Here is an 11,594-nt window from a genome sequence, read left to right as displayed (position 1 = left end):
GTTGGGGCAAATGGAGTGGGTAGTGAGTGGTGTGTGGCTGAAATGGGGCCTGAACAGATCCAGGTCTTTGTAGCCATGCATGACTCAGAGTGTCTAATGGTGGCTGTCACCCGTAGTCCCCCATGGATTAAAAAGCAGGAACCTATTCATGTTGATCCCCCCAGTGGTGATTGGATCCAAAATGTCTAGAATGAAAAAACAGAGGCCTAGCCAGGCCTTACAGGAAGTGGAGTGTTAACAGCTGCTCTCCCTCCCCAGCTCTGCCTGGCCACCTGCTTCTCAGTACACCCATCCTCATCTCCTCCAAGGGGAGCTTGGGTTTTCTCTTCTCCAGGACTGTGCTTTCCCTGGGGTTTGGTCTCATGATGGCTCCCACCCAGACCACAGTCCCAACCAGCCTCACAGCCTCAGCACCCAACAGACTGGCTGCTCTTCTGTGTGTCCCATTAAAATTTGGGGGAAGTGAATCTGATTGGCAGAGCTCAGCAGTCAATTGCTGGACTCCCCTTAGCCTGACCACGGGACACCAGGAAGACCACAGGCATGGTTGCCAAGGGGAAGTAGGGGGCTGGCAGGGACCCCAAATCTATGTGCTAGTGTGAATCTGGAACGTCTGTGGGGATGTGGGTCAGGAGAGGGTGCAGGACTGAGTGAGGGGTGTAATGTGTGCCTAAGTTAGGCTGAGGTGGCAACGGACTGCTGATGGGGTCTGGGTGCCCAGAAGTCCCTTGACTCTAAGGTGGCACTAAGGTGGCCAGAGTTTCTCTTTTGGGTAGGAGATGGAAGGTGAGGGAGAAGGGTTTACTTTAAGACTGGACTCCAGGCTGCTGCTGAGCCGCAGGCACTGCCCTCTGCCACAACACACAGTGACACGTTTCCCTCGGAGCTGCTGCTCTAAGGGTGGCCGAGCAGGGTGGGCATCAGGAAGCACTTCCAAGAGGGGCAGGCCCTGCTCCTGCTCCTTATAGCCTGACCTTCCAGCAAGCTGTCAATCAGCATGGCGGGGCATGTCAACACTTTTGAATGAAAATAAAGTAGAAAATATCAGCAGTGTCCCCTACAGGACAGGGGGAGGGAGTATATCAGGCAACTTTCAGGGTGTGAATGTGTGAGTGTGTGTACATGCACACGCGTGTTGAACCGGTGGGTTGTGTTTAAAAACAAAAGTTGGAATGGCATTGTCCCAAAGGTGGAAGTGGGCACAGCAGAGGGGAGGGAGTGCGGTTCCCCAATGTTACAACAAACAGCACACCTCCTTGCCATTTCAGCTTGATATCTCGAACCAGGGAGACAGCCAGATACAAGCCTGTGGCTGACCCAAGGCTTCATAGAGACCAGCTGGCCCATTCTTCTCCCTCCGGAGATAGAGTACTTCCTTCTGGGGCCCTAACCCCAGGATGAGAAAAGTTTACTGAAAAAGCCCCGGGAAGCCCCTGGCTCAGGGCAGCAGGAACTCAGCCCTCCCCACACCTGGGCTTTACATCACAGGTCATCTTGGGGTTTCCCTTAGCCCACTTCACAAAGCCCCCATAGAAGCCTGCGGGATGCTACTGGGGGGAGTCATTTGGCCTCACAGGGAGATGCCAGAACACACTGGGGTCTCCAGCCCCAATAGGTCCTCAGGGCACCCAGCCAACCTCTTACCATCCATTGCTCTTATGTCCTGCTCCCACCTCCCATTCAACCATGCCCACCTCAGAATGAGCCCCACCCTCAGATGCCCACTGGCTGTCCACCCAGGCCTACATCCATCTTCCCCCAGCCATACATACCTTCCTCAGCCCAGGCTCAGAGGAGGTGGTGTCCCTCCCATGGGGACCAGCTCCTCCCCAGCCCCTGACACCAGAACCTGCTTCTCTTCCATCAGCACTTCCCTCCATTAGGAGCCCCTTCCCCTGCCTTCCTCCTTCCTAGGTCTGGGTCTCAGCCCTGCCCTTGTGAGGTCTACCCCCAGCTGCCCAAATCCTGGATTTTGTTGCCTTCCCCTCCTTCTCACACAGGCTCCTTAGATAGTCAAGGAACAGGCTCTTGCTCACTCTCCTCTGCCCCCCACCACATGCCTGCTTCATGCCCACTCCTCTGAGACTTCTCCTGCCAGCTCACCAGCAACCTCTTGATTGTTAAGGTGCAGGTTGCTTTCAGACAGTGGGCTCAGAGGTGCATGTGACCACTACTGTTCCTTCCTGTAAACTTTCTGCAGGCAGAAGGCTGGAGATGTACTGGTGGCAGGTAGAGATTGATAATGGCTGGCAGGGGGTGGCAGTGTGTCACCTGGGCTAACTGGATAGGATGAAGCAGGCTACTGCCCTAGCTGGTACCAAGTCTCTGGCATTGGAGAGGTAAGGGAAGAATGACTAGGAATTAAGACCTTGGCATTGGGTGTCTATTGCTAAATGTCAGTGATGCACTGAAGAAAGGAAATTACTCTGCACAGCTCTTAATCGACAATTTAAAACAAAGGATGAGAGTCAGACGAAACCTCTTGGCAGGAAGCATTGAAAACATTTACCTTCTGCAGCCGGAGGGCAGACAGAGTGAGGATCAGGGACAGGGCTTCTGCGCAAGAGCAGTGGGTTGACAGTAAAGGCTGAATTCCCCCATCGAGACAGTCTCTTATACTAAATCGAGCCCCTAATCTTGGAATGGGGACATTTGCAACAATGCCTCTCCACTGGCACACACATACTGCCACACAGAGGGTTTATATCCACCAGATAATGAAGAAGAACAATTCCAGAGCTTGGGCCAACTTGGTATATGGGGCCAGCCAAAAGTGAGCTGCACCTGCACTCCAGCCCAATGAAGTTGACTCTGAAAGACCATGATGAGAAGAAATCCCTCCAGCAGGTAGATTTGTGTGGTCATTGGCATGGCAAGAGATGTGACCTGAGATAAGGACATATGTGTACTAACGTTGGGTAGTGAATGGTTAGCTATTGGTCAGAGGGCTGGAAGCAGCAAGATTGGACCATCAGAGACATTTGGGAAAGAGGCATGTGGTCCTATGAGAGTCAGCAAAATGCGTGAAGATCCACCCTGTGACATTGTAACATGTACATAGAGCATTCAACAAGCAGGTGGACAAGGTGACTCATGCAAGGGACTCAGCCAGTCCCTGACAATGCCCCTTGCCCTTCAGGTAGTGCTTGAACAATATGGACACCTGATCATGGTAACAATTATGAATCTAAACATAACCCCAAAAGTTTGGGCTCCCTTTTATCAAGGTTGATGTAGCTTCTGCTACTGCTGAATGTCCAACCGGTGATCAACAGAGACAAAAGCTTAGACCCTGATATGGTAGCATCCTATGAAGAGACCAACTATCCACTCAGTGAAAAGTTTATTACATGGGACCCTTTGTAATAAAGAGATCATGAGAAGGGTAGAGAGTCATTCTGACCAGGAGCCATATATATTTTGGGTATGAGTCAAGCTGTTCTGATGGTGCATTAGTCCATTGTCATGATCTTAGGACTCTCAGACTGAGTGATTTACTGGTGTAGACTCTCATACAGCATCGCTACAAGTCACAGCAGGGGCAGTATGCCAGTAGGTTGGTGACTATAGGATCCACTGTGGCACCATCTAGAAACTGATGACCTAGAAAGCATAGAATAGCTCATAAAGATATAGCTGAGGGGCCAGATGGGGCGGTTACACCCTGTGAGGTGGAAGAAGATGGCCTGTTATCTTTTAGCTTGCACTAGAGACTTTAAATCAATGACCATCATGCATCTGTCAATAGGCAGACAGAATAAACTTAATGTGAGAAGCAAGTGGCGCTGCGCAGGGGCTGAACAGGAGACATTGTAGAGCTCTACCATGTTCCCTTGGGTTTTGCCCATGCACCCATTCTCCAGCTACGGTGAGGGTTGATTCCAAGAGCTCACAGATTCCCTTTCTCTATCAATTGCCCTTCAGTGACAAGAGCTGCGTCTCCTGGGAATTTTCACCCACACAAAATGATTGACTAGCTCTGTGTATAAAATGCCCGCCATCTTGCCTTAGTTCCAATGCCCTGGTTCTGTGGTCCAACCAAGGAGAGCCTTTCCTGGAGACCCTATTGCTGTTCATCTCTTCATTCTCCTTACCATACTTCTCTCATTCTCACAGGCTGTGAATAAGCAGTCCCTCAATAAATCGGCTTCACAAGAATCTGCAACTCGGGCTCTGCCTCACAGAACTCCACCTGAGACAACAGCTCTTCTTTCTTACAGTGTCTAAAGGTTAGCCTGAGGCCCTTTTCTCCATCACAGTCTCTCTCAGAGCATCTCAACCCCTCCTATAACCTTAACCAAGAGGTTTCTATTACTTCCTATTATCTCTTTGGCCGCATCTTCTCTCTATCCCTAATGTTGATGTTATAACTCATGATCACCATCCATTCTCATCTGCACAAATTCACAGCTTCCTAACTTGTCCCTTACCCCATTCTTATTCTTGACACTCTGGTAGAAACTCTGAGTTTTGTCTCCCAAATGTAACAGTATTGGTCCCCAATATAACAGTATTGAAAGTGTTGGGACCTTAAAGAGGTGGAACCTAGTGGCAAGTGATTGGGTCATGACTGTCTTCCTGAAGAAATATAGGCTGGTTTCACAGGACTGGATTAGTTCCCAAGAGAGTGGGTCATCTCTGTATTTCCGTGTGACCTGCCCTCCAGATATACCCCCACCATGGGATGCCATCTGCCATGTTATGATTTACTCCTCACTGGAGCCCAGCCAGCTGGGGCTGCCTGATCTTAGACTTTCAGCATGGAAAACTATAAGCTAAATAGTTTATTGAAGTCCCCAGTCTCCTGTATTTTTTTTTATAGCAACACAAAACAAAAACAAGAGACTTCTGTCACTGAATCATTTTGGTTCTCCTAACTGTCTAAGCACTTGGGAATATTGTGTTTCCCCATCAAATTGCATGTGGGCTCATGTGAATAGTTCTGGAAAATGAGTTGTGAGCCTAAATAAAGTGTGTCACTTCTAGGCCATTTTAAGGCCTTCCCCTGCCACAGTGACAAGAAGGCCATATGCTACAAATGAGGCAGTCTGGGTCCCTGAATGACTTGGGAGCTGAGCCTTCTACTGTTCTATTCTGAAAATGTGGCTTGATAAAAATAAACCTTTATTATAGTAAGTCAATGATGTTAAGAATCAATTTGTTACTACAGCAAAGCTTATCTCATTCTAATGTATTCATCCTCATATTCTAATCATAGTGCCATTGAGTAAACATTCACCAAATCAATAGGAGATACTACATTAATGTCTTCATTTGCTTAATTTTGTTTTATTATGACAAAAAGATAAAGTGGATCCATTTTACAAAAAGAGAAGTGAAGAACAGAAAGTTTAAGTATAATCATCCCTTGGTGTCCGCAGGGTATTGGTTCAGATACCAAAATTTGTGAATGCTCTTGTCTATCACATAAGCAGGCATAGTATTTGCATCTAACCTGTGCTCATCCTTCTGTATACTTTAAGTCGTTTCTAGATTGCTTAGAATACCTAATACAATGTAAATGCTACATACATCAGTGTTGTACTATATTGTTTGGGGAATAACAATAGGGGAAAAGTCCTATACGTGTTCTGTACTGACATATTTTTTTAACAAATATTTTCAATGCATAGTTGATTGAATCCACAGATGCAGGCTCCATGGATATAGAGGGTCAATCATAATTGTCTGAAAGAGCAGGTCCCAAATGCCTTCAGACCCAGACAGGAATAGTGAATGAAAAATCCAGGTGTTACATATAATTTGCAGACAAATTAAATACAAGAAATAAAAATATTTTTCATGTTCTTTAAGACATATGATTTTTCCCAAAGGACATTACCTTCTTGGTGTAATGCTCATTTTGGTAAGAGACAGAATGCTCAGCGGTGGAGAGCTTGCCTAGCACATGTGAGGCCTAGCAATGGGTTCGATCCTCAGCACCACATAAAAATAAATAAATAAAATAAAGGTATTGTGTCAAGTACAACTAAAAAATATTTATTAAAAAAATAAAGAGAGAGAGACAGGATGTGTTAATTTTCTAGTGTCATCAACAATTTCCACAAAGTCAGTGGCTTGAAACAACACAAACTTACCATCTTACATTTCAGAAGATCAGAATTCCAAAATGGGTCTGACTGGGCTCAGAATTAAGGGGTCAGCAGTACTGTGTTCCTTTCTGGACCTCTAGAAGATAATATATTCTCTTGTCTTTTCCAGCTTCTAGAAGCTGCCCATATTCCTTAGTCTATGACCCTTAAAATATATATATTTAGTTGTAGATGGACACAATACCTTTATTTTATTTGTTTATTTTTATGTGGTGCCAGGGATCAAATCCAGTGCCTCATGCATACTAGGCAAGTGCTCTACCACTGAGCCACAACCCCAGCACAGCCCATGACCCTTTTCATCTTCAAATCCAGCAATGGCTGGTTGAGTCTTCCTCGCTTTCCATTCCTGACCCTGCCACATTTAAGAACCTGTGGTCAGTTCAGCTGATAGTAACCTTAATTCCATCTGCAATCCTAATTATCTTTGGTCATGGGCCAGGGTCCAGGGATTAGGACATGGACATCTTTGTGAGGCTATTATTCTGCCTGCTACACATAGATACAAAAACTATTTCTCTGCTACAATAAAACAGCACAGAAAGCTGATGCAGAAGGTCAATGACACAGGACATTGGAACCGGGCAGGAAGTTGGGGCATGAAGAGATGGGGACAATTAGAGAGAACTGGCTGGGACCAAAGGGCATGTGTGTGTGTGTGTGTGTGTGTGTGTGTGTGTGTGTATGTGTGTGTATATACAGATAAATATACATGCTGCAAATGAGCAAACATAAATATGTTCAGAAACCATGTTACCCAAATTAAACCCAGATGTGGTTTGTGTCTGCCTCAATGTCCACCAGTCCCTGACCTCTGACTAAAGGCCACATGTTGGTTTAAGTGGCAAAACTGAGATGCAAGTCCAGCCCTGTGAGAATCCAGTGAACAGTACTTAACCACCGTGTTCTGCACCTCTGGAGCAGTTGGAAGGACTCATCCTGTCTGAAGCCCTTCAGAGATACACATGGTCCGTGGATCCCAAAGACATGACCCATCTCCCACCATCCCTGTCACTGAACCATCCTATCTCTTCAGCCACCCTCACACTTCTGTGTATTTGCCAATGACCGTCTCTCCTCTTAGGATGACATGATAGACTCTTGAGAGTTCCTGAGCACCCCTGTCCTCCTTCCTTGGAAACTGCCACCTGCCTCTGCCGAAAGGCAGCCATACCTGTCCCTCATGAGCTCAAACCTCCCTTGACCTCACCTGTTAGACCAGGACGGACCTGTAACCTGAGGATCCACTGGCCAGTGAGCAATCCTGTGGCTTCCTCTGTCAAGAATTTGCCCCGAGGCACCAAGACTGCAGAATGACCACCTGCAGCTCAGGTTGGGTTTGAAGCCTGGATTCTTCCGTGGAGTCTCCCCTTGCTCTTGAGGAATCTGTTACTAGGCTCCATCCTTCTTTTTGACTTATTCCCTCCTCATCAGACTGCAGGATTTCCTTTTTTAAAGATGAATTTTTGATATCGAGAGTTAAGCTTTCTGAGGCGAGGGCTGTAGCTCCGTGGTAGAGCGCTTGTCTTACCCTGCAAGGCCCTGGGTTCAATCCTCAGCAGCACACATAAAAATAAATAAATAAAGATATTGTATCCATCTACAACTAAAAGATATTTAAAAAAAAAAAAGTTAAGCTTTCTGACCCCTGTCATTAGAACAAAAGGAGATGACGAGCTTTTAACCGAAAGCATATCTGATAAAAAGGAGAGAGATGTCACACTAAAGGAGGGTCCTGGTTTCAGTGGACTCGGAAGCCCTCTCTTTCTGTGATTACTGCTCACTGTCCAGGACCAGGTGTCTTCCCTGCATGTCAAGAACAACTTCTGCCCTCAACTGCAGCTAGCAAGGAGAGTGGACCCCAGGTCCTGCCCTGGCAGCTCTCCAAGCTTTCTGTTGGGTTGGTTTTGTAGCCTGACACTCAAGGTGACTCCCAGCTTCTGAGTGGACATTTAATGTCCTTCCTGCCAGCGCCCCTCCCTTCCTCTGGGAACGCAGCCAGCTTACTCTTGGGAATCTGCTCCTCTGTCTGCCCCTCTCTAATTCGTAAGCCGGGCCTTGCTGCTTTAATAGATGAATATTGAAATTCCCTGTGTTCAGCTGCCAGATGGGGAAAAACCAAGGCATATCCTGTAGGGAGTGAATTTAAGGGCCAGGCCCACATTTCATTGGTTAGAGCGCTATCACTTGGCTGCAGTTGGCCACCAATATGGTAGGAGAGGAGCTCAGGAAGATGGCAAGGATCCAGAGAAATGTAGTCGAGTTAGGCACCTAGAGAAGGATTCTGATAAGTCCAGCTGAGCTTTGTGCCAGCTCCCTGGACCAGTCATTGTGAACTGAAAGGCAGATGTGATGATTATTTAGTCCGTAGATCAGTTACGTTTGCTACTATAACAGATAGCTCCTTTTTTTGTTTTTCCTCCGTACCCAAGATTGAATCCTGGGGTGCTTAACCACTGAGTCATGTCCCCAGCCCTTTTTTATTTTGAGACAGGATATCACTAAGTGGCTTAGGGCTTCGCTGAGTTGCTGAGGCTGGCTTTGAACTTGCCATTCTCCTGCCTCAGCCTCCTGAACCATGGGATTACAGGTGTGTGCCACCACATTCAGTGAAATACCAACTGCTTACTCATGGCCTTAAATAACCATTTGTTTGCTTAATTTTCAGCATGGTCTAGTCTGCTACTTGAGCAAGACCCTAGTAATCTCACCTGGGCTCCCTCGTGTCGGCAGTCAGTGGGCAGGGGTTTAGGATGGCTGTACTCACATATTTGGTAGTTGGCTTACAGCCAACTGGGGTGATAGGGAAACCAGTCATGTCTCTCATCCCCTACAAGGCCAGCCTGGGCTTGTTCAGAAGGTGGTGGCAGGTTCTGAGAGATGAGAAAGAAGTGCACAGGCTTCTTAAAGCTCAGAACTGGCACAGTGTCATAGCTGCTACCCCACGCCATTGGTTGAAACAAGTCCCAACACCAGCCCAGATTCAAGGACTGGGGAAACGGACTCCTCCACTCAACAGGGGTTGCGGGAGATGGAGAGACGATGCTGCAATCTCCTGTTGCACAGAGGCCTGTGAGAATAGAAGGGGATATTTCCAGTTGGACAATTGCAATCTACCACAGCCTGCTTCTGCTGCATCATCTCAAGGAAGTCAATACAATCCTGCCTTCCAGAACTTACTGGTCCAGGAGGTGGGCCCATAACCCGGTTAGGCCAATCAGAATCCTTCCCTGAGACTTTCCATTCTGGTGCTAGGGTGGAGAAGTCCTTTTACCTCTAGCCAGGAAGCTGTGTGAATATGAGCTTGGGAGTAGCCAGCTGTCAGATCTCAGGCTACGTGGAGGAGGAGCCTGCAGTAGGTGACCATGGAGCTGCCAAGCAAAGAGGAGAAAAGAAGAGCAATAGAAAGAGCTGGGCAGCCCAGAAGCCCTGCTTCTCAGTCAATCCCATGTCTTCTTCTTTTTTTAATATTTTTTAGTTATAGATGGACACAATGCTTTATTTTGTTTATTTATTTTATATGGTGCTGAGGATCAAACCCAGGGCTTCACACATACTAGGCAAGTGCTCTACCACTGAGTTACAATCCCAGCAATCCCATGTCTTCTTCAGGGATATGAGCTAGTGGAATTCCCTTCCTCTAAGCAAGTTTGACTTAGGTTTCTGCCAGACACAGCTTTAGCCATGAAGGAACAATGGGCAAATGCAGGTCTTTACCAACCTAAGCCTAAGGTGCAATTGCTGCACTGGTGAAAAGAGATGGATTAATGGAAGAGTCACAAGAGATATCGACCTGGGCAGAGCTGGTGCCAGCTCTCCCTCCTCCCAGCTTGGGATGACTCCCACCCCAAGCAGAGGGGTGAGATTTCTGAGGACTTGGAGACTCCAGGGCCCAAATGAGTAGGGTCTTAAATTCTGGGACCATAGTTTGGATTCTGGGAATCCAGCATCCCAGGCTTTGTTGGGTTCCTGCACCCTGGAATGCTTTCTCAGAAGATCCCGTGGTAGCTAGGCACAGTGAAACTACTACTGTTCATATTAGGGTGCTCTGGGTGCCAGCAACAGCATCCTGCTCTGATTCCCCCAGGAAAAAACAAATGGCATCCTCTGCTAGGTGAATTGGGAGGTTGTGAAGGGAAAATGGAAAACAAGCTTGGAACGGGCAGGAGCATGTCCCAGACAAGCTTGAGAACAAGAACTGATGGCTTCATCCAGACTAGTATGAGAAAGAATGAAGGAATTCCAACTTTCTCTCCCTGTCCTGGTATAACCTCCTGCTCAGAGGCACCTGATAGGTTAAGATGAATTCACAGGCAAAACTGTTCCCCACCTCTACAGACCTCTGTTCCTGATGATGAGAGATAGGGTCTGATGGAAGGTGCCCCAGGAACCCCTTTGGTTTACACCAGGGGTGAACAAAACCAAAGGTCCAGGATCCAACTCTAACCAGGCTTCTGTTTCATGGCTCATACACTAAGAGTGATTTTTCTGTTTTTAAGTGACTACATCTTAAGTGATTATATAAATACTGATATCATACTGTAAATTTTGCCTCTTAGCCTACAAAACCTTATATATTGACTATCTGATTCTTGAAGAAAAAGTTTGCAGACTCCTGGCTCACACAGTAGAGCTCAGACACTGGATATATTGACCTACAGAGGCAGAAAATGTAAGGGAGGAAGACTTTGTCCAGAAAAGTATTGTTAGAAAAGGGAAGAATTCTGAGCAACCAAATAGGACAGAGGGTGTATGTGTGATCTTTAGTGGCTTCAAATTGAAATTCTCCACCAGCTCTGTCATCCAGGAGAAATCCAGGAATTAAGTGGAAAGCTTTGGACAGGATGCCCTTCATTGACATTGTCAGTAATGGAAGAGATGCTTCGCAGTACAATCCAGTGCTGGGAGGAGTGGGGGCTCTCTGTGCCCAGTAAGTCAAGGTTACAGTCAGGAAAAGCATCAAGTTCATATAAACCACAGAGAGACTGGACTGTTTCTTATTGACCCTCCAGTCACCTTCAGACCTCTAGGTTTCTGCCAGACTCACTGTTGTGAGTCCAGTCCTCTGAAGCTGCCCATGGAAAGACCACACAGAAAGTGAAAGCTGATTGCGGAGCTCTGGATGCTCCAACCTTGGCTGCCAAAGTCTTTTCAGAAATGGGAAGGAAGGGAGGGAGGGAGGGAAGGAAGGAAAGAAGGAAGGAAGGAGATTAAAAATCAGGTCCAAGAAGTCACTAAATGCTTCCTACTAATATGGTGGAAATACATATTTTTTTAATATTTATTTTTTAGTTGCAGTTTAACACAATATCTTTATTTTATTTATTTATTTTATGTAGTGCGGAGGATCGAACTCAGGACCTCGCACATGCTCTACCACTGAGCCCCAGCCCCAGCCTGGAAATACATATTTTTAATAGGTTTTCTAATCACAATCCAGCTTTTATATATATATATATATATATATATATATATATATAT

The sequence above is a fragment of the Marmota flaviventris genome, chromosome 4 (assembly GCF_047511675.1).
Source record: "Marmota flaviventris isolate mMarFla1 chromosome 4, mMarFla1.hap1, whole genome shotgun sequence".
Taxonomy (NCBI): Eukaryota; Metazoa; Chordata; class Mammalia; order Rodentia; family Sciuridae; genus Marmota; species Marmota flaviventris.
This window is presented reverse-complemented; position numbering follows the sequence as displayed.